The sequence below is a fragment of the Sminthopsis crassicaudata genome, chromosome 4 (assembly GCF_048593235.1).
Source record: "Sminthopsis crassicaudata isolate SCR6 chromosome 4, ASM4859323v1, whole genome shotgun sequence".
NCBI classification, from domain to species: domain Eukaryota; kingdom Metazoa; phylum Chordata; class Mammalia; order Dasyuromorphia; family Dasyuridae; genus Sminthopsis; species Sminthopsis crassicaudata.
In genome coordinates, this window is record NC_133620.1 from 477,622,951 (window position 1) to 477,645,317 (window position 22,367).

Here is a 22,367-nt window from a genome sequence, read left to right on the forward strand (position 1 = left end):
TGCACCCGGCCTCCCCTTTCTGCACCCGGCCTCCCCTTTCTGCACCCTTCTCAGTCTCTCTCTGCAAGCACGCAAGGCCGGCCTGAGGGTTACACCCTCTGACAACGTTCCCCAGCACGCTCTTGTTCTCCACCATACTGATGGATTGGGCCACCTCTTTGCTTAATAAAGTTCTGATTTTTCTAGAGCTGAATGTTCTCCGGAGAAGCCTCTGCCACAGGCCGCATCACTGACCCAAGGGCAAAGTACAAGGGCATTAGGTCAGAGATCAATGGCAGGATCCAAAGCACTGGTCAATCCCAAAGTCTGTGAAGCCAAAAGGAGGAAAGAATGGCCGGGGCACTCTTGCTCCTGATCACAAGCTCCAGATCTGCCACTTCCTCCCCGTCCCACGTCAGAACCTGTGCCTCAGACCCACTTTATTCCCTCACAGTCTTAGCCTTACCAACAGCCTGCCCTTGAGCCCTACTCTCCCCTTGTCCTTCACCTTGCCCCTCTGGATGATCTCCCACCAACTAATTTCTCTCCCCTTCCCCATGCCCAGAGTCATGGCAGGAGGCTCATAATGCTCCTCTCACTTGTCACCACTGCAAGGGGAGCCTTTTCCCTGCCCTATTTTCCACTGCATTTATTCCAAGTGCTCCCCTCCAAGATGACTGCACCACCTCTCTCCCTTCCTTGTCTAATACTTTGCCAAGAACACTTGGAATATCCACACATTATAATGACAAAGCAGACAGAAAAGGCGATTGTGACCATTCAAAGACAAACCAAACTGACAGATAATTTGATAGTAGAAATTAGGTGCATAGGCAAATAGGAAAGCAAACCGGCAGAATCAAAAATGAAAAGGAATTCATAATGGGGAGGTAATGAAGGAATTGTCAGAAACTCCTATACTATATGGCACCATACCCCCAAACCGAAAGGGAATCCAAATCCTCAAAAGGGATGAGTTACAAAGGACAGAATACCAAGGGGCAGCTAAAGGTGTCATTGTGCCCAGCTGGCATTGAGAAGACTCATCTGATACTTATTGCCTGTGTGACCCTGGGCAAGTCACTTTACTCTGTGTGCCTCAGTGCCCTCATCTGTAAAACAAGCTGAGAAGGAAATAACCAACCCCTCCAGGATGTTTGCCAAGAAAACCCAAATGGGGTCATGAGTTGGAAACAACCTAACAACAATAACATGGATCACTAATAGCCACAAAACAGGAATTAGATAATCTTTGCAAGTCATGAATGAAACTACTATGAAAACCAACTCCAGGTCCAGAAAAATGTATAAATGACTTCCATCAAACATTGAAAAAATAAAAAAAAAATCTCTATACTGCATAACTTGTTTCCAAGAAAAGAGAAGGAAGACAACCTACCAACTCTTTCTCAGACAAAAATGGTCCTGATTTTCAAATCGGAGAGGGATAGAGAAGAAAAAGAAAATTATAGATCAATACTCTTCATGACCACTGATGGCAAAATGCAAAGGAAAATAATGACAAACATTGCAGCAATGTAGTTTATTCATAAAATTTTCATTACAATCACATTGGATTTAAGATAGGAATGCAATAAGCATAAGTTACATTTATAATTAAAGTAAAAATGTGATTGTAGCAACAGATACATAAAATGTTTGATAAAAACAAAGCATTCTTTTCCATCAAAACACTAACAGCAAATGAAGAGGAAAAGGACCTTTCCTCAATATGATAAAATGGCAAATGGTAAAAATACAGTATCAATCTTTCTAATAGGGAAAAGCTTCTTCAATAAGACTCTGGGGAGTTCCTCGGGCTGACTCCACATGAAGTCCTCTCAGCCCAGGACCTAATCTCATATAAACATGCCACTGGTCTTTAAGCCATAAGCTAAAAAAAGTTATTTTTCCTCTTTAAATGATTCTATCTAAAGCCTAGTCAATCTTCCCAACATAAGAAATGCCATATTTTTTCCTTTATTGAAAGTCAGAGTAATTTAAGAATCTTTCAGCATGACAAGGCAAACGCTCCCTAATTATGGTAAATGTGTGCACCGTGAACCAGAGATTACACCTAATGGGGCGTCAGCTCTTTTCACTGCATGTTAATGTATTTGAGGCCCATCCCAGCAAAGGCGGCCAGGGTGCATGCATCCAAGGCCCCCTGGCCTGCCCCACTCCCCACCCTTAGGGGAGCCACAAGCAGCAAGACCCTTTCTGCCCCCAGCCCGGCTTCCATAAAGAGCAAACTGGCACTGTGGGCTACAGTCTGAGGAACCGTCCTCCAGCCCTCTGCTCTGGCCTGACCACTGTGTACATGGAGCTTCTACCTCCAGTCGCCCTTTATTTGCAAGTGTGCTTAAGTGTGTGATTCTGGGCGAAGGTCATAAATAATCCCTCAGTCAGCCTCGGACTCCCGCTATTCCGTTCCTCTGACTTCTGCCTGTGCCCTTAACGTCACCAGTCTTTAATGAGAAGCTTCTTAGAATCTTCTTTTGGGAAAAGAGCATAAAAAAGCATTCCTTCATACCCAAGAGAGAAAGCAAGCCTCTAGAGCCTGCACCTTCTTAACGTGGGTCCTTCACATCCAAATTAACTACCAGCTGCTGGGCAGCTCTGGGCTCCTAGGAGTCCCCAAGGTGACCTAGAACTGCACTTTAACGGGGTTTACCCTCAAAACAGAAAGCCCGCTGTCCAGAAACTGTGCTGAAAGACCCCACCTGGAGAGCCTCTCCCCCTCCCCCAGCCCGGCCCTCCTCTGAGGGGTGCTCCCAGGCCTTCCAGGCATCTCTCAGCCTCAGTGGGTCAGCCTGACTCCTCTTCCACCGGGTGCCAGAGCCATGGCTAGGTCGCCAGCTGGGGCTGGACCCCTCACCCCCTCCCACACTGCTTAGGCCCCTCCTAGCCCTCCAGGCTTGCAATGCTGGACTGCCACACACTCACACACATTCACACGCACACACACATTCATGCACACTCACTCTCACACACACACTCACACTAACACACACACACACACACACACACACACACACACACACACACACACACAGAGCGTCCTCCCTCACCCTTGGCCTCCATCTTGCTGCCCACCCCACCCAGGGTCTCCCATAAGAGCCTCCTTAAATTCCAGGGATGTCCCCTCCCCCACAGGATGCACTTAGGACGTCACCTCTGAGACCTTCCATCTGGGTGCTACTTAGGGTTAGGGAAAGAGCCCCTGTGGCCCCTGGCTTGGCCCCTCACCACCAGTCAGACATTTATGAAGCACCTACTGTGTGCCAGGCTGTGTGAAGCCCTGTGACTCCACGTAAGCGAACACCCTCGGGCCGCCTTGTTCCCTCAGCCCCCGCCCCCTGGGACCCCCCCCTCCTGACACGGAGGTCCACGACCCCCCACAAACTGAGCCACAGCCGCCAGGCCTTGTCCGCTGGGTCCTGGAACAGGAGGGTCTGACGGCCCGGGGGGGGGGGGGGGGGCGGCACGCGGGACCTCCTCCTCTCCCCCCTCTCCCCTCCCCCCCCCCCCCCCCCCCCGCATCTCAGCGAGCAGCCGGAGGCTGGCTCCCCACGGGCCCTCCCGCATTCCCCCGCACCGAGGCCGGAGCGCCTCAGGCTCCCCAGCGCTGTCCGGCAGCGCCACCTGCTGGGCCGCACCGCTCCCACAGCCACGAGCCGCGGCTCAGACGAGTTCCGGACAAAGTCCAAGGCAAGCGCAGGGCGGGGAGAGGACCAGGCGGGCACGCGGCCTTTGCAGGCGGCCGGGAAGGGGGAGCCCGGGCGCCCGCGTCCCCGCCAGGAGCGCCCCCCTCCCCCACCTCTGCCCTGCCGGGCGGAGGTCCGGAACGGCCGAGGGCGCTCCTGAGCCCCGGAGATTAACAAGGGCGGACCCTCGCGTGCTGCGGCTCCCTCCCCAAACCTAGAAGCCGGCTCTTGTGCGGATGAGCACACAGACCCTCGTGTGTGCAGCCCCTCCCCCCTGCTGTCCCACGAGTCCCCTGCCCACCGTGTGGGTGCCTGGGTAATACAGCACATGTATTAGGAGGTGACACATATGTGCATGTGTGTGTATACATATGGGGTAATAGTCATGCATGTGTGTGTACAGCTGCTGTGCTGAGGAGTAACACAAATGGCGGTGTAATGTGGGGGGCAACACCTACATGCCTATGGGGACTCCCAGGCTCACTGCTTAGCCCCACCGGCCGGGAGCCCTGACCCTAGTCAGAAGGGCCCAGCTACCGGCAATGACCTGGCCAGCCTGTGATCGAAGGCCTTTCAAAGCAGTTGCATTTCAGGGCTCTTCGAGGCCCCCAAGAAACTCTTAGATGGCCAAGAGGCCCGGCATAAGGCTCCGCCCCTGCGTTTCTTGGGAGTTTAAGACGTCAAACTCTGACAATCTTTAAATAAGCACACGATGCCCCAGTTTCTGGCAGTGGGACGCCTCCAGGCCCTCTATTAGCCAGGCTCCCGCTGGCTCATAAGTTCCAACCAAAGCACCCCAACTCCAGCTCCCACCTGGGGGAACAGCAAAGCCCACCACAAAGATGAGAAGAGGTCCCGTGGCAAGCTGGACACACTAATGCTGCGTGGGCGTCAGGAACTGGGCCGACAGTTCAGGAAAACCACCTGGAATCACCTCAGAAAAGTTACCCCAAACTATGGCTCCCACAGCTCCTCTCGGACCCAGTGCTCTCTCTCCAAGGCTTTTTCCCAAGGCAGTCAGACAAGGTGCACTCACACTCACACACACTCACACCCCATAAACCTTTTGGTGACAGAAAAGAATTGGATAGAAGATGGGCCCCCACCAACCACACCCTGGTGTCAATAAATATGGAGGCTTCAGGAGCCCTGGGAAGGCAGTCAAGCCTAAGGACCAATCAACAGAAAGCAAAGGGCCCAGAACCCATACGAGGCATGGCCCAGCCATCGTTCTTGCCCAGGGCTGCAGGAGCAGACATTCACACATGCACCAAAGCCTCCAAGTCCCAGGACAGAAGCTCAGGTCAGAGGAAGGAAAGATGTCATATCTCTGAGATTGGTTAAATGACAGGAAAAGATAATGGTGAATGTTGGAAGGGATGTAGGAAAACTGGAACACTGATACGTTGTTGGTGGAGTTGTTAATACGTCCAGCCATTCTGGAGAACAATTTGGAACTCTGTCCAAAGGGCTGTCAGACTGTGCACACCCTTGATCCAGCAGCATCTGTCCTGGGTCTGTATCCCAAAGAGATCTTAAAGGAGGAAAAAGGACCCATATGTGCAAAAGTGTTTGTGGCGGCCATCTTTGTAGTGTCCAGGAACTGGAACCTGAGTGGATGTCCATCATGGAGAATGGCTGCCTAAGTTATGGTTCATGACTGCTTTGGGATACTATTGTTTTATAAGAGACGACCAGCAGGACGATTCCAGAGAGGCCGGAGAGATTTCCAGGAACTGATACTAAGTGAAAGGAGCAGGACCAGGAGATTGTTGTACATAACAACAAGACTATATATTGATCAATTCTGAGGGATGGGGCTCTCTTCAACAAGGAGCTGACTCGAGGTAATTCCAAGGAAAATGCCATTGACATCCAGAGAGAACAAGGAGACTGAAGGCGATCGACCTTTCTTGGTTTTTGGTTTCTCTTTCTCATGTTTCTTCCCGTTTCAAAGAATTGCACACATTTAACCTATATCAGAGTGCCTGCTGTCTTGGGGAGGGGGGAGGCAAGGAAAGGAGGAAGAAACGATGGGAACGCCCAGTTTTACCAAAGCAAATGCTGCAAATTCTCTTTGCGTGTCTGGGAGAATAAATATTATTGAGACAAAGGAGGGAGGAGAGACGTGAGCCAATGAGCACCTCGCCAGAGCTCTAGTGCTCTGGAGGAGGAAGGAGGTGAGACCCACAAAGAGAGCCTCAGGGGGAGCCCCGGGGTGCCAGGAGGGGAGACCCAGTGAAGAGAGTGGCTCTACCCACTCAGCTTCCCAGGCCACTTTCTTCAGACGAATGAGTCTCCTGGGCTGCAGAGGCAGGTCTCTGTGCAAAGAGAGAGGAAGAATAGAAGGAGGAAAGGTCTAAGAGAAAGAATATATATCCTCGCTCCTTTACCGGGGGCCCAGAGAATGGTGCCGGGGGGGGGGGGGGGAGAACTTGGCAGGATAGGGCCAGGGAGACCAAAGTAGCAGAGGAAGAGCGAGGGGGGAAGAGCAGGCTCCTTCCTTAACCATGGGTCCACAAAGAATTCAGATGGAGCCGGGAAGTTCTACCTGCAAACAGCAGGAGCCTGTGTTCACGCCCGCACAGTGACAGCGCTGAGATGAGGGGAGCCCTCCCTACGTCTGCCGAGCGAACGCCCCAGCTTGGAGCGTTTCCCACTTGGCCACTGGGTGTCACGCTTGCCTAGGAAGACTGGCTGGATTCAGCGGGGCTGCTGGCTCATCCCCGCCCTCCCCTGGGTTCTGCCCCGGGCAGAGAGGGGCACAAAGCCCAGGCGCTCTCCATGGTACTGAAGTCACTGCGGCTGACTGCCCTGTCACTGCAAGGCCAAAAGAGTCCCTCTCTTCCTTCCAGACGCGGCCCCCCTTCCGCAGGGAGCCTCGCCCCGTCCCACCCCAGCCCTCCCAGGCACCCTTGGGCCCAACGGCATAGCCGTGGTTTCCATCCCCACGGCCACTCTTATTTTTATACTGCAGACGTTTTGCCCCGTTCCCACTGAAGAGGAAGCCTGCCACAGGCCGGGACCCTTCGGGTCCTCACGTCCCCAGAGTCAAGCCCGGCGGCCAGCCCGGAGCAGGCTCTCAGTCGAGGCGGGCTGGTTAGTTCCCAGCAGCATCGCTGATCACTGTAATCCCAACGAAGCTGGGAGTCACTGAGGGACCCACGGTGCGGCCATGACCACTGGGCCATCGTGTCCACTGAGCGACCAGCCAGAAAGAGCAAAAGCTTCAAAACGAGAGCAAAGAGCGACTCCGGAAGAGTCCGGGAAAGGCTGGCCGAACGGGCACAAACGGACCCCGAAGGGAGCCCCTCACTTTAAAGTCTAAGTCGTTACTGAGCCAGGGTCGCGGCGGGGGGAAGGTGGGGGGAGGAGGTGAGCATTTCTACAGCACCTACTGTGTGCCAGGCCCTGACTCACTGGACCCTCATGACAACCCTGAGAAGTGGGCACTGCTATTATTCCCCAATTCACAGATGAGGAAACTAAGGCAAGCAGAAGTCCAGTGATGTGCCCAGCTAGTAGGTGTCTGAGGCTGGATTTGAATTCGAGCCCTCCAGATCCATGCATGCCGGCCCCAGCTGCCCCTTAGCCGGGTCTATTAATGCCTAATGACTTCCTTTCTAATAAAATGTTTCCTTGTGTGTCCAGCTGGTTTTGAAAGCTGGGAGAACACTCAAAGGCCTGGAGGAAAGGACTCGGCATGGGGCTCCTGAGGGAGCGAGTGGGGGGATCCCAGGAGATCCCGAGGATCCCAGAGGAGCTCCGTAAGGGCTCGCCTCTCCCCCAAGCTCCCACAAGGCCTCTGCATTCCTGCCTCCAGCACCGATTCCAGGCAATTTCCTTTCTCTGGACAACCTTCAGTGCAAAGCCATCTTTCCCAACCGGGGTGCTTCCTAATGGACACGTCACCGCCCTCAGACCTCCAGAACCCAGGCTGGACCAGGGCAAAGCACCGAGGGGCTGGGCCTTTAGTCTTACAGGCCATGGCCTCCACCAGTGCCAGCAGGCGCCCCCTTTGCGCCTGAGAATCTGAGAGTGAGCTGGGGGTGAGGGTCACCCAGCTGGGAAGGGTCAGAATCTGGCCCCCTCTTGGCCCTGAGCCAGCTCCTCACCCACAACCCCACACAACCCCTCACCCAGGACCCTGGTCACAAGAGCCCGCAGCCAGGTCCCCCAAAGGCAGAGAGGCTCTAGCTCAGCTTATCAGGAACCAAATCTGGGGGTGGGGCATTCCTCCTCCTTCCTATCGACCCAGCTGAAAGCAGAAACTCCCTTAGGTTTTCTGGGCAGATGGATCTTTGCCAAGGCCTTGGGCGACATAACTATCGATCCCTTTGTTTGGGAATCCCAAAAACCTCACAGAAGGGACGGCTCGGCTGTCAGATGATCCTGTTGGTTTCATAAGGACTCAAAGATGCAAAGGAAGGACGGCTTAATTTACGGGAGGGATTCTGTATGAGATGGGGGTAGGGGTGTCTCTGGCGCTCTCTCTCCCTCTCCTTCTCTCGCTGTGTGTGTGTCTCTCTCTCTTTCTCTCACCTCTCTTTCTGTCTATCTCTGTCTCTGTCTCTTCTCTATCTCTGTATCTCTCTCTGTCTCTGTCTCTGTCTCTCTCTCTCATGAGTCTCCCCAGATCCCATCCTCATCTTGACCTTAAATGGTCAAAATAGGGATCGATTCTCCCTCAAAGCCCACTGGTCCCCACGGGCCACTTCTTCCAAGTTGCAGGATTCTGAGCATTTCGCCCCTCCCCTGCCTTCCCTCCCCCTCCCAGGCCACGTCTACACTGGCCCCACACTCTCCTTCCATCTGAGCCCTTTGCGGCCCCCTCTCCACAAGCCTCAGACTCGGCTCCGAGGGCGGGGATTCTCTCCGCCCTTGTTGGGGTCTCAGCACTCAGACTAGGTGCTTCGGGGTGACCCACAGAGGAGCCACCCTCTGTCGCTCTCGGGCCCATCCCATGCTCCATGACCCCCAGGGCTTTCTTGGCAAGGCCGCTGTGTGGTTGCCTTTTTCTTCTCCTGGAGAACAGAGGCGACTTGAGCTTGCCCGGGGTCTAGCAGCCAGTGAGGGTCTGAGGTGGATTTGAACTCGGGTCTGTGCCCTGGGCTGCCCCAAAGCAGACGATGCCCAAAGGCGCCGCCCTTGGCGAGCAGCAGCAGAGCAATGTGAACGCTCCCCTTTGGCCACAAGGTGGGAGTGTTGGGCCACAAAAGGGGGCCCTGACTCACGGGGAGAAAGGGGGCTTCTTCCTTTGTAAAGGTCCCGGTTCCAGACAACTGTCCACAAGGAGGAGGCTCCCAGGAGGGACACCGGGCCCCGGCTGGGCGCCCTCCTCCCAGCGTGGTGTCTGAGGGTCACACGGCCGTCTCACAGCACCCGATATCATTCCTGCCCCAGACCATGAGATGATGCTGGGGAGGGGCTTAGCCCCCCCCAACCCACAATCCCTGAGCCCAGGGCTGGGGGAGAGAGAAAGAGGGGGCAGGGTCTGCGGCAGCTGAGCAACAGTGGGACATGGAGGCTCTGAAAAAAGGCTGGGGGTGGGGAGGGGAAATGGGAGACGGGGAGAGAGACAGACAGAGAGAGAGAGGGAGACAGACAGAGACAAAGATAGACAGAGACATAGAGAGATGGAGAGAGATAGAGAGATGGAGAGACAGACAAAGAGACAGAGAGAGATGGAGAGAGACAGAGAGATTGAGAGATAGACAAAGACAGACAGATAGACAAAGACGGAGACAGAGAGAGATGGAGAGAGATAGAGAGATGGAGAGACAGACAAAGACAGACAGACAGACAGACAAAGATAGACGGAGACAGAGAGAGATGGAGAAAGAAAGAGACAGAGACAGACAGACAGAGACAGAGAGAGATGGAGAGAGACAGAGAGATAGAGAGACAGACAGACAAAGACAGAGAGACAGACAGACAAAGACGGAGACAGAGAGAGATGGAGAGAGATAGAGAGATGGAGAGACAGACAAAGACAGACAGACAGACAGACAAAGATAGACGGAGACAGAGAGAGATGGAGAGAGAAAGAGACAGAGACAGACAGACAGAGACAGAGAGAGATGGAGAGAGACAGAGAGATAGAGAGACAGACAGACAAAGACAGAGAGACAGACAGACAAAGACGGAGACAGAGAGATGGAGAGAGACAGAGAGATTGAGAGACAGACAAAGACAGAGAGACAGACAGACAAAGATAGATGGAGACAGAGAGAGAGAGAGAGAGAAAGACAGAGACAGACAAAGACAGAGACAGAGAGAGATGGAGAGAGAGAGGGAGAGACAGAGACAGAGAGTAAGAGAGACTTTCAAAAGACAGATACAGAGAGTAAGAGAGACAGACAGACAGACAGATAGAGGCAGAGACACAGAGAGAGACAGAGACAGAGAGACAGAGAGACAGAGAGATGGAGAGGGAGAGAGAGGCAGAGAGAGGGAGAAACAGAGAGAGAGAGACAGAGAGACAGAGACAGAGACAGAGACAGAGAAACAGAGGGAGTGGGGAAGTAAAAGAAGGGGACAGAGTCCGGGGCAGGCTTGGGGGACCCCATGGGAAGGGGTGAGAGCAGGGAAGAATCTCAAGCAACAGAAGTAAGAGGTGCAGGGGAAGGGGTGCCCTCTGCCCAGCCCCAGGGGCTGCCCCATTTCTGTCTGGAGCCCAGGGGACGGGCCCTGCCCTGGCTGACCTCTGCATCCCAGGCGTGACCTACCCACGGAGAGCTGACAGGCTGAGTGCCCCCTCAGGGCTGCCACGGGACCGCAGCCCTCAGAGCCAGGCCCTTGTCCTCAGGAAGGCCACGGGAAGGACGGTGCCCTTCCTTGGCCAGAGCCGCCCTTTCCCGTGACATCCACGTCCCCGGCTTCCTCAGAACCTCCCAGACAAAGCCCCACCAAGGGTGAGGAAGGGGCTGGTTTCCAAGAGCAGCCGGCGGGAGGCGGGCTCCTGGCAGGACCCGCATCCCCAGTGACACTTATGCCGCCTCCGGAAACTCCAGCCTGCGCACGCTAAAATCAGGGCCATCCCCCCCCAACCCAGGCACGAGCTTCCACGGGCTTTTGAAGCCGGCACTTCCTGCCCAGCTGCCATGAAGGAACATTTAGGGCCCCAGCTCAGAGACTCATCTCAGCTCCCCCCCCAACCCCCGCCTCCCCGGGGCCCACAGGCCTTTAGGGCCCTCAGGACCATCTGCGGCAATGGCCACGTGGCCCTGGGGACCCAAAAGTTAACCATCCACGGATGTCTGCGTGGGTCACTTGTAACCTGGCTCATGGCCAGGCACACTGGAGCCCTCAGGGCCTGGCACGGTGCCCCCCAGCTCAGGAGCTCTGCTCTGGCTCCTCAATTAATTTAAGATTCTTAACCCAAGACCCAAAAAGATTTCCCGCGTGTTTCCATAGCGCGCCCTTACCTGGAGCCCACGTGCTTTTCCGTTCCGGAGGCGGCTCCTTCGCCCAAAGGAGGGGGCCTGGAAGGAGCCCCGGGCAGCTCCTGTGGCCGGCTTCTGGTGGTCAGTCAGACACCTCAGAGCCGAGGGTGGAAAGCTTCACTCTGTGGGACCGAAGAGATCATCCCTTAATAACCCGAACCGAACCAAGCCCATCCACAACCCTTGCCCCCCCCGGCACTCGCTGAGATCGGTCAGAGGCACTTGTCTCCTTCAAGACCCGGCTCAGGCCCGGCAGCCCCCCCCATTGCTTCACAGCAGACCCGTGCTGGACACCCCAATATAAAGATACTGAGGCGGGGATCTAATAGCTAAGAAAAGGAAAGGCTCCCCAAGGGCCTGAGAAAAGACCTGGCCCCCGGTCCTGGAGGCTTCTCCCTCTGCCCCCGGCAGCCTGAAGCCCAGGGGCCTTCCCATCCACCCCGCTCCCATGTTACCAGAGAAAATGCAGAGACGCCCCTGATTTCTCCGGGTCCCCACAAGGCTGTGTGGTGTTTGAGGACATCACAGGCGCCTTGTCGGTCCACTTACACCCAGCAGTTTGGCAAAGATGCCCAAGGCGGCTGCAGAGAGCACCCCCGGGATGACACTGAGACCCGGTGGCCACACGGCAGCGTTTTGGAAGGAGCCGTGTCGGACTTCTGTGACCCCTGGGGGTGGTCTTGGCAGAGGTCCTGAGCTCACTGACCCTTCCTGCTCCAGCTCATTTGACAGAGCAGAAAACTGAGGCAGGCAGGGGGAAGTGGCTTGGCCAGGGTCACACAGGGCTCAAGAGATGGAGCCAGGCCTGGAGTCAAGAAGAACTGAATTCAAATCTAGCCTCAGATCCTGCCTAGCCCCGGACAAGTCACTTTACCTCTGACTGTCTGACACAACGGATCCACTGGATCTACCGGGAAGGATCTCTGCCAAGAAGAGGCCAAATGGGGACAACAAGGGCTGGACACGACTGAGCAACAACCAGAGAAGCCTCCTGGTGCCAGGCCCAGGCCTCTGTGCCACCCGAAATGCCCTTATTCATATGGGGCCTGCCAACAACCCTTATGTTACGTATTATATATCAATTCTAGCATGTGCCCGTTAACAATGTTTGTGTTATGTATCATGTTAATTTTTAATACATGCCTATGAACAATTACATATTCACAATATAGATGGCGGAACTTTCCTTAAAATGAAAGTTCTAGGAAGAACCAAGCAGCAGATGAAGGGCCACAGGGACAGAGGAGAAAGTCACGTGTAAAAGGCTCTCCAGAGGTGTGGAGGAGGCCGGACCTGGGGGGGAGGCCCAAGAAGCAGGAGTGGAGGCCAAACGAACACGCTCCTCCAAGCATGATTCCATGGAAAGACACCCGCCCGAAGGCTTTGTTGGCAAATCTGTGAATTAGCTTAACTAACCTTCTAGAAAGCAAAGTGGAATTATACAAATAAAGGGACTAAAAGTCTACACTCTGACCTTGAGACTCCACAGGCAGAGAGTGCCTCGAAAAGATCCCTAAAAGGGCTCCACAGACCAAGGCTAAGTCTAGTCACATAACTTACTCTTAAAGAGCCCTGATCTCTCTTTCCCAACCTCAGCATGAGAGGGAAAGGACTACTCACTCATTAGAAATGAAACACATTTACCAAAGCAACTAGAAGCGAAACAATGTTGCCGCTGGTAAAGTGCCAAGGCAGCCTGGTGACTCAGTGAATGGAGCCTGGGCCTGAATTTGGGAAGACCTGAATTCAAATCCAGTCTCAGACATTTACTAGCTGTGTAAGCCTGGGCAAATCACTTCACCCTGTTTGCCTCAGTTTCCCCATCTGTAAAATGAGCTGGAAATGACCAACCACTCCAATGTCTTTGCCAAGAAAGTCCCAGATGGGGTCGTGGAAAGTTGGAAGTAAGTGAAAGGACTCAACAGTAACACAAAGGACAGAAGGAGCCACAGACACACGAGCACCACCCTGTCTCCTCCTCTCTCGTCAATTCCACCTTTGCAGCATCTCTCTTGGGTTTCACCTTTGCAGCATCTCTCTCGCAGGTTCCACCTTTGCAGGATCTCTCCTTGCTTTCACCTCTGCTGCACCTCTCTTGTCAGTTCCACCTTTGCAGCATCTCTCGTTGGTTCCACCTTTGCTGCACCTCTCTCATCAGTTCCACTTTTGCAGCATCTCTCCTTGGTTTCACCTCTGCTGCACCTCTCTCATCAGTTCCACCTTTGCAGCATCTCTCCTTGGTTCCACCTCTGCTACACCTCTCTCGTCAGTTCCTCCTTTGCAGCATCTCTCCTTGGTTTCACCTTTGCTGCACCTTTCGTCAGTTTCACCTTTGCAGCATTTCTCTCATCAGTTCCTCCTTTGCAGCATCTCTCCTTGGTTCCACCTCTGCTGCACCTCTCTCGTCAGTTCCACCTTTGCAGCATTTCTCTCATCAGTTCCACCTTTGTAGCATCTCTCTCATCAGTTCCACCTTTGCAGCACCTTTCTTGTCAGTTCCACCTTTGCAGCATCTCTCTCATCAGTTCCACTTTTGCAATATCTCTCCTTGGTTTCACCTCTGCTATACCTCTCTTGTCAGTTCCACCTTTGCAGCATCTTTCTCATCAGTTCCACCTTTGTAGCATCTCTCTCATCAGTTCCACCTTTGCAGCACCTTTCTTGTCAGTTCCACCTTTGCAGCATCTCTCTCATCAGTTCCACTTTTGCAATATCTCTCCTTGGTTTCACCTCTGCTATACCTCTCTTGTCAGTTTCACCTTTGCAGCATTTCTCTCATCAGTTCCACCTTTGTAGCATCTCTCTCATCAGTTCCACCTTTGCAGCACCTTTCTTGTCAGTTCCACCTTTGCAGCATCTCTCTCATCAGTTCCACTTTTGCAATATCTCTCCTTGGTTTCACCTCTGCTATACCTCTCTTGTCAGTTCCACCTTTGCAGCATTTCTCTCATCAGTTCCACCTTTGTAGCATCTCTCTCATCAGTTCCACCTTTGCAGCACCTTTCTTGTCAGTTCCACCTTTGCAGCATCTCTCTCATCAGTTCCACTTTTGCAATATCTCTCCTTGGTTTCACCTCTGCTATACCTCTCTTGTCAGTTCCACCTTTGCAGCATCTTTCTCATCAGTTCCACCTTTGTTGCATCTCGTCACTTTCACATCTGAGCATCTCTCTCACGTGTCCCCTTCTCTGCTCTGACCCCTACCTTGGAGCAGGCCCTCATCTTCTCACACCTGGACCATGGCAACAGCTGCTGAGCCATCTGCTGCCTCGAGTCTCTGCCCAATTCAACCCATTCAGCCACTGAATCACAATTTTAACCACGTCACCCCCACACCACACCACTCTACCCCACCATTCAGTAAACTCTGGAAACTCCGTCGAATTCAGAATCAAATACAAAATGAACTGTTTGATCCTAAAGCCCTTTATCACGCAGCCCCTTCCTCTCTGTCCCTTAGTCCCTGACATCTACTCACTGATCCAATAATCCTGGCCTCCTGCCTCACCCATGAACAAGGCCTTCCATCTCTCAGCTCCAGGTATTTTTTCTGGCTGTCTCCCGTGCCTGGAATGCTCTTCCTCCTCTTCTAACTACTGACTTCCTCAGCTTTCTTTAAGGCTCAAAAATCCGACCTCCTACAGGAAGCCTTCCCAACTTCCCTCAATTCCATGCCTTCTTTATGTTTCTTATCTGCGCCATGTAAAGCTTGCTTTGTATTTATTTGTTTTCTTGTCTCCATACTGGATTAGGAACTGCTGGAGGGCAGTTTTTGTATCCCCAGTATTTAGCAGGGTGATGGAACATAGTAGAGGTTTAGTAAATGATGTCAGCTGACGGAAATCCCTATCCAATCAGAATCTATGAAAGCATCTCAAGCCCATGATTTGTCATCAGGTGGCTGGTGAGGTCAGTCCCCACTCCGGGAACTCAAAGGACAGATTCCATTAGTCTGATATGGAGAGGGATGGTCAGAGACTATGCCGGGGAAATAAATAAAGTGCTGCCCTCCTATTCACGGGCGATGGGATTTTCTCCAGGAAAGCCACCAGAATCCTCCCGGATGCTCCAGTTCAGACCCTCTCTGTCATTGTTCTGGAGCTCCCCCCGTGACCATTAAATATCCAGCTCCCTGCAGGCAGTTCTTTCCGAGGTAGAGATGGGGCTGAATTCGTGCTGATCCAGGAACATGGCGCTGGTGCCAGCAAAGTGCCTGCCAGCTGAGGGCTGAACAAAGCCGGGAGGTTGGCTGGTTTTCCCTCCTTTATGTGTCTCTTTTGAAAACAGAGCCTGGGGGAGGACCATCTCCAGCTCTGTGAAGGTCCTGCTTGGCTGAGTTTTGCTTACAGTTCTAGATCCAGGGCAGCAGTTGCTAAACTAACTTGGCCACGGGAATCTTTGGAGGCTCAAAACACGGTGACGGAGCCTAACAAATAACAAAGGCTGGGTCATGGGAGCGGGCTGAGGCCTGAAGGTCTGGGGGGTGCAGGGAAAGCCCAGTATGAGTGGAGACCCTTCGGGCATGTTGAGACGGGAGAGGGGTTATCACTGAATTTCCTTCCAAGCCTGTGATTCAGAAATTTCAGTGACTTAGAAGAAAGTAAGCCAATTTCCAGCTGACAAGTTGCCAAACAATGAGTATTTTTGATCCATATGTGCAGTTAGACATGGAACATTTTTGGGGGGGACGGTTCTCCCAGAAGCCCGGCTCCCACAGCAGAGAGAATGTCAGAGTGCCAAGCACCCAAGCAGGGGATGAGCGCCAGCTACCACCAACCAGGAAACATAAACATACATTTATTGGCAGATGAGCTGGGGGGGAAGGGGGGGCGAGATTCCGTCAGACAAGTACTGTCAGCTTGCAGTCAAACGAGCACTCGTTTCATTCACAATTAAACCTTCCCGGTTCTCACTTCTGGGGAGGCTTTGCTGCAGGAGGGAGGGAGGGCTGCTGTATGTCCCATCTCAGAATGACCCTAAATCAGCGCAAGCTTGATCCATGTCCAGGGACCCGGCAGGTTCCCGGTTGCCGTCGGGGGTCCCAGCGGGATGATGCTCTCATTTCAGAGCCATCTTGATCTTTGGGGTGACTTGTTTCTCCCCGTACTTCCTCCCTAAATGAGTTTATTGGGAAGGCCTGGGTGAGAATCCAACAGTTACTTAGTTACTCGGTGATTTCCAAAAGAGCCAAGAGTTTCTCTGTGTGGGTGATCGTGAGACTTGGAAACAAAAGAAGTTACTATTTCTGTCAATAAGAGAAAGTGCGCTGCTCCTGGGAGGAAAAGTGGCGAGGAAAGGGGAGTGTTCCCGTAAATAACCGTGGGTTATGTGTGCACTGTACTTCTACACACATATAAACATATATTCTTGTTTATCTTTGTTCGTTTATCAGAAAAAAGGAGAAGGGGAAAGGAAAAGGCAGCACAATATTTTCCACTCAGCTCATCCTATATTTCCTGTCTTTCTGGATAAATAAATACACATAAAATCAAGCTACAGCTTGATGAAGGGCCTAGACTGGGAGTCAGAGAGAGCTGCATCTGAATCTTGCCTTTATACTTATTTACTATGTGACATTAATTTCTCTAAGCCTCAGTTTCTTCATCTGTAAAATGGGATTAATAAGAGCACCAACCTCACAGGCTTGTTGTGAGGCTCAGATGATATAATGAACATAAAGAGCTTTGCAAGCCTTCACTTGCTAAAATACTAAAATAAAAAAGCCAAGTTTCATCTGGGGTTTTTTGTGTATGTAAACACTTTAACTATGAATATGTATTAAATGATCATTATTTAAATGAACCACAAAAGGGGAAAGGTGAGCTCAAGGACACATCAGCGTGACACCTTGGGGAGAGGGGAAAGCCGGAGAAATCCAAATGTGGCCCAGAGTCAAGATTACTCTTGATACTCCCCAACATGGAGCCCAAAGCCTTGAAATAGTCGGGGCTACAAAAAGCAGAGGCTCTAAGCAGGGAGAGGGAAGGAAGCAGGGGGAAGGAAGGAAGCAGGGAAACGGAAGGAAGGAAAGAAGGAGGGAGAGGGGAGGAAGCAGGGGGAGGGAATTAAGAAGGGAGAGAGGAAAAAAGATTCCCCCAGCAGCCATCAAAGAAGTGGGGGCTTGAGGACACCAAGGGAAGGAGAGCCCATCTCTCAGGGATGACCATCCCCTGCTGGCAGATGCTTCCCTTGGCCCCTGGGGCCCAAGGCACTCTTTTGTAACTTCCCTCATGTCTCCAGGTTCTGCCCTGAAGGTCAAAAAGGTCACCATTCCATGTGATAACCCTTCAAATACCTAAGGAGAGGGATCTGGCTCGGACTCCTTCGGGGCTCCAGATCAGAGCTTCCATCTTCTCCCAGTGACATCCTCTGGGGCCATGGCCTCCAAGCCCTTCTCGCTGTGGGGCTGCCCTCCTCCACCACCAGCCTCTCCCTCACTTCCCAAAGTGCCCCGGGCTGAGCAAGCACTCTGAGGGGGCTGCCGTAGGCGGGGGGCTGCTGTGCCTCCTTGGATGCCTCAGACCGGTCTGCCATGATTGGCGACCCCATCAAGCTTCTGACTCGGGGAGAGCCTTCAGTCCCCTGACACTCCCCAAATCGGCCTTCGTCCCTCAGTCCCCCTCGTCCTGGAAGGAGGCCTTGCTGGGGCTTCACTGCCTTGCCTCAGGCCGGTGATTCTGAAGACCCCGAATCAGAGAGCGGCAGCTGGCAGCCCCCCAACATCGCCCGTCTTAGGGAGGTGCGTCCAGTGCTTGCCAGCCGTCTCCTGGAAAGGCAGAGTCAGAGCGGGAGAAGGGCCCCTCCCTCAGCAGGAGTCCTCCTAGGTGCCCAGCCTGGCTGGCTTCTGGAGCCCAGGGCCCCCAGCTGCCCAAGGAGTGCCCCCTTCACCCCACCAGCCCCCGTTTCTCCATTCTGCTTTTCCTGCACCTCCATGACCTTGCCCAAGGCCTTCTGGGCCCCTCGGTTTCCCAGGCAGGAGATCCGGAGGCGCCTCCTCCATTTCAAGGGATCTGTGATCTCACAACTGTACCAAGAGCAGATGGCGCAGAGACACGGTTGCTATGGAAACGATTGAAGGTAAATGGTATCTTTCTTTATCCCTAGCTAAGCTCCCGCAGCTCGGCTCCTAGAGGGGCGAGCCACGCAGGGCCTGCGGACCACCCGGCGCCCCAGAAGCCCGGCCTTCTCCCCGACCAGGGCAGCCCCTCAGGCCACCCCCACACGCCACCCACAGAGAGCGAAGGAGGGAGCAGCAGCATCACCCCACTGGCACAGCCACAGGAAGGAAGTGGCAAGCTCCTCCCCCCCCATCCTGGGGTCCAGCATGCAGAGTCAAATCCGGGGCAGTGAAATGCATCCCTGGGCCCCCTCCCTGAGGCATTACCCCCAGTACACCCTGCTGTATGTGCCTGGAGGCAGCAGGCCTCCCCCCCCCCCCATTCAGATGAGGCCGTGTGAGCCTGGGTGAGTCACTTCACCCTGTGTGCCTCAGTTGTTCCATCTGTAAAACTCAGTGGAGGAGGAAGTGGCAGAGCTCCCCCGGGAGATCAAGCAGAGCCAGACCACGTGAGTAACTGGCCGCGGAAAGTTTTCGTGCAGCAGAGAATTCCGTCTGTTCGGGAGTGAGATCCACATCCCTCTTACTACAACATCTCAAAATCCTCGGTCCAAGTGAGACAACAGTGGAGCCGCTGGAGCCAAACTCGAGGGCGACACGGCTTGGGAAATGACGGGGAGCAGGTGCCGGCGCCGGCTGGGACAGAAGGAAACCCGCACAACAAGCGCCCTGGCGGTCAGCAGCTCCTTGAATGAACCGAAACCAGAGGGCTCGGGATCGAAGGGACATTTAAAGGCAGAGAAAGGCGCTGGAGCCCGAAAGCTGGCGGCCCGGAGCCAGCTCCTCCTCCTGATGTGGCCCCCCACTCCGGCCGGGACTGTGGAGGCGGCAGAGCCCCAAGGCTCCAAACCAGCGAGGAAGACCACTTGTTCTCATGCCGAGCTGGGACACACCGGCCAGACCCGGCCTCGGGAGAAGGGCCCATTATTTCTAGGGTCTGAGGAAGGCTCCGAGCCGTCCCAGCGCCTCTGCCGGTGGGCTCACATTAGTCTGGCGGGTCCCTGGAAGCCCTGCCGCCCGGCCCCAGCCCTTGGGGTCACCGCACTCACACTAACCAGCCCATTTTCCCTTGAGCTGCTGCACTTCCCCCTTAAGATGACGGCTCATTAAGTGACTTCTCCAGAAATCAGAATTCTGCTTCCCTGCAAAACGGCCGCGCCTTCTCTCTTAAGGACCATGGGAGCACTGGGACACTCCAAGGCGGGACTGAGGCGTCTGTCTGTCCCGGCCCAGCAGGGTCCCAGAGCCCTCCACCATCCCCCACGGCCGCTGGGCAGACGTGTCTCCTTTGGGCCACAAGGCGGGACCGAGGCGTCTGTCTGTCCTGGCCCAGCAGGGTCCCAGAGCCCTCCACCATCCCCCACGGCCGCCGGGCAGACGTGTCTCCTTTGGGCCACAAGGCTGGACCGGGGCATGCCGCCCCTGTCCCCATCCCGGCCTCTCCGTGCTTGTCGCGGTCCCCAGAAGCGAGGGCAGCAGAAACTGTAGGTCACCCTCCCGGGCCACCCCTGCCCAGCTGCAGACCCAGGCCTCCAAGAGCCTCTTGGACCCTTGTCTTCCCTGAGCTCCTCCCACACCCACTCTGGCCCTGAAATGTGGGTCACGGCGCCGGAGGCAGCAGCACCTCAGATGTGACCCAGATTGGCCCAGCGCAGGGAGGCCGGGACCCAGGCACAGGGCGGGCAAGCCAGTCGCCATTTATGAAGCACTCCCAGAGTGCCAGGCCCTGTGCTAACCTCGGCTACCCCGGCCCAGCCCTGAGCTAACCTCGGCACCCCGGCCCAGGCCTTGCCCTCGCAGAGCTCAGTGTACAGGGAAAGGCCTTCGAACCCCCTTCTCTGCCCGATAAACAGGAGAGAATGGCCAGAGGGAGGGTACCAGATGAGGGGGCTTTGCATTAGAACATAAAGGGGCTTGGGATGCCAACTGCTGGGAGAGCCTTCCAGAGAGAAGGGGCATCATGGGTGGAGCTCCAAAGATAAGCAATGCCTCCCGGCCTCAGCATCTCCAGCATTAAATGGGAGACCTCAGTGGCTGCTGGGAGGATCCGTGAGGGAACATGTGGAAAGAAGGGCCACTGCCACCCTTGCTGCTCTTCTCCAAGCACGGAAAGTTCAACAGAAGGAGTGAGAACTGGTGTCTCAGAGCAGACTCCGGACCCTCACAGGAGCACAGCATTCTCTTTTGAACCCCCCCATCAGGACCTTCATCCCCATTTTCACACCCCAGAAAGCGGCCTTTGTCTTGCTGGGTCTCTCCCTAAGAGCAGCGACTTTGTGAACGTCCTACCTCATGGGCCCAGGAAGGACCAGCCGGGAGGCAGAAGGCTGGGTTGGCTGGCCTCCCACACACCGGCAGGGGCACAGTAATCCTGGAACACCAGCCCAGTGGCATGGGCAATGGGCTCTGCAGGAGGCCTGAGGAGAAAGAAGGGACTGGCAAGGGAAGAAGGTGGGCTGGCTGGAGGCTGGCTCTGAAAGGAATGGGCCAAGAAGGCACGCAGGCAGAAAGAAGGCCCTGACCAAATGCACGGAGGCAAAAACGAGCCAGGTGACCTCGCCCCGAGAGGATGGAGGGAAGAGCTCTCCCAGGAAAGATCAGAGAGCGAATTTGGAGGGAGGACACGGGCGCGAAGGGGCGACGGCTACACCCGCCAAGCTTGCCAGGCTGGGCTTGGCTAAGCAGAGGAAAAGAGAGGGCCCAGGTCGGGCGGTGCAGGAGAGGGCAGCTCAGAATGGGGTTTGATGAAGAAGCATCGAATGTCAAGAAAGTGCCAGCAGACAGTGGTCTCTTGTCCACCCATGGGGAGACCACTGAGTGAGCAGTAGAATGGGGAACTGGGAAAAGCAAAGGGGGCAGCACTGAGCAAGACAGGGCGCTGGAGGGGAATGAGCTCTAAAGCGGGCAGCCCTGGAGAAATCGGGACAGAACTGCTCTTGGCCCTTCTGACCTGGAGGTACTACCCACGAGCTGTTCTGAAGCAGGACTTCTGGAGCTGAAGACCGACCTGAGGGAGTCTTTAAACCTGGCTGGGACAGAAGGGCACCCTTCTTGTCACAAACTTCTCCTCCTCCTCCAGTCATTCAAAAATCTGCTTCTGAAAATGGTACATTTCCGCCCTCTTCCTCCCTCTTGGGTTGTTGGGGGGAGAGCCTTTGTTGACCCTACAAGGCCATGTGATTATGGGCTAGTCTGAATTGGCCTAGGGAAGGTGTGCTGGTAACACATTTATCTGCGAGAACAAAAGGTCAAGAATAACAAAGGAATTAATGAAAAATGCAAAGGAAGGTGGCCCAGCCCCACCAGACCTACAGCTATGTTCTAAAGGGGCGATGATCAAAACCATGGGAACTGGCTAAGAAATACAGCGGCAGGTCAGCAGAGCAGGCTAGGAACACAGGTCACAGAAGTCAATGACGATAGGAATCTAAGTAAGATCGAAATCAGATTCCAGCCCCTGGGATCAAAAGCTTGACAAAAATGGCTGGGAAATGAGCATGGCAGAAACCAGGCACTGACCAACGCCCAACACCCTACACCGAGATAAGGTCGGAATGGATTCATGAGTTGGACATAAAGAGGGATACTATAAACAAACTAGGAGAGCAAGGCACAATGTGCCTGTCAGATCTTTGAAAAAAGGTCGGGATTTCTGTCCAAAGAATGAGAGAACATGATGAAATGCAACCTGGCTAATTTTTAATACATTAAATTAAAAAGGGTTTGCACAAACAAAACCAATGCAGCCAAGATTAGAAGGGAAGCAGGAAGCTGGGAAACCATTTTTACAGCCAGTGTTTCTGAGAGGATTATGGGGCCTGAACGCAGATTGAAGCAGACTTTTCATCTGTTGTTGTCTGCTTTCTCTTTTTTGTGATTCTTCCCTTTTGTTCTAATTTTTCTTCTACAGCACAATTAATGTGGAAATATGTTTACAATGGCTCTGTGACTGTATGTGTATAACCTATATCGGATTTTTTGAAGTCTTGGAAAGGGAGGAAGTCAGGAGGAAGAAAAAAACCTGGAGCTCCAAATCTTACAAGAATGAATTATAAAACACTACTGAATAAAAAGCACAACCACCTGGTTCGGAGCGGGGCCTCCCCCCTCCCCAGGCCC

At 54.0% G+C, this 22,367-nt stretch overlaps 1 protein-coding gene across 3 annotated transcripts in view; it reads right to left on the bottom strand.

Annotated features, from left to right (window-relative positions):
- Window positions 1-22,367, bottom strand: part of ADARB1 (adenosine deaminase RNA specific B1) — a 107,758-nt gene that overhangs the window by 48,832 nt on the left and 36,559 nt on the right. For 2 of the 3 annotated variants that reach the window (XM_074264527.1, XM_074264529.1), the window contains exon 2: window positions 11,114-11,253. The gene's annotated coding sequence lies outside the window, so the exon portion shown is untranslated. Of the gene's footprint in view, window positions 1-11,113; window positions 11,254-21,255; window positions 21,755-22,367 lie in introns of those variants that run through there. The other variant, XM_074264528.1, reaches the window with a different exon arrangement.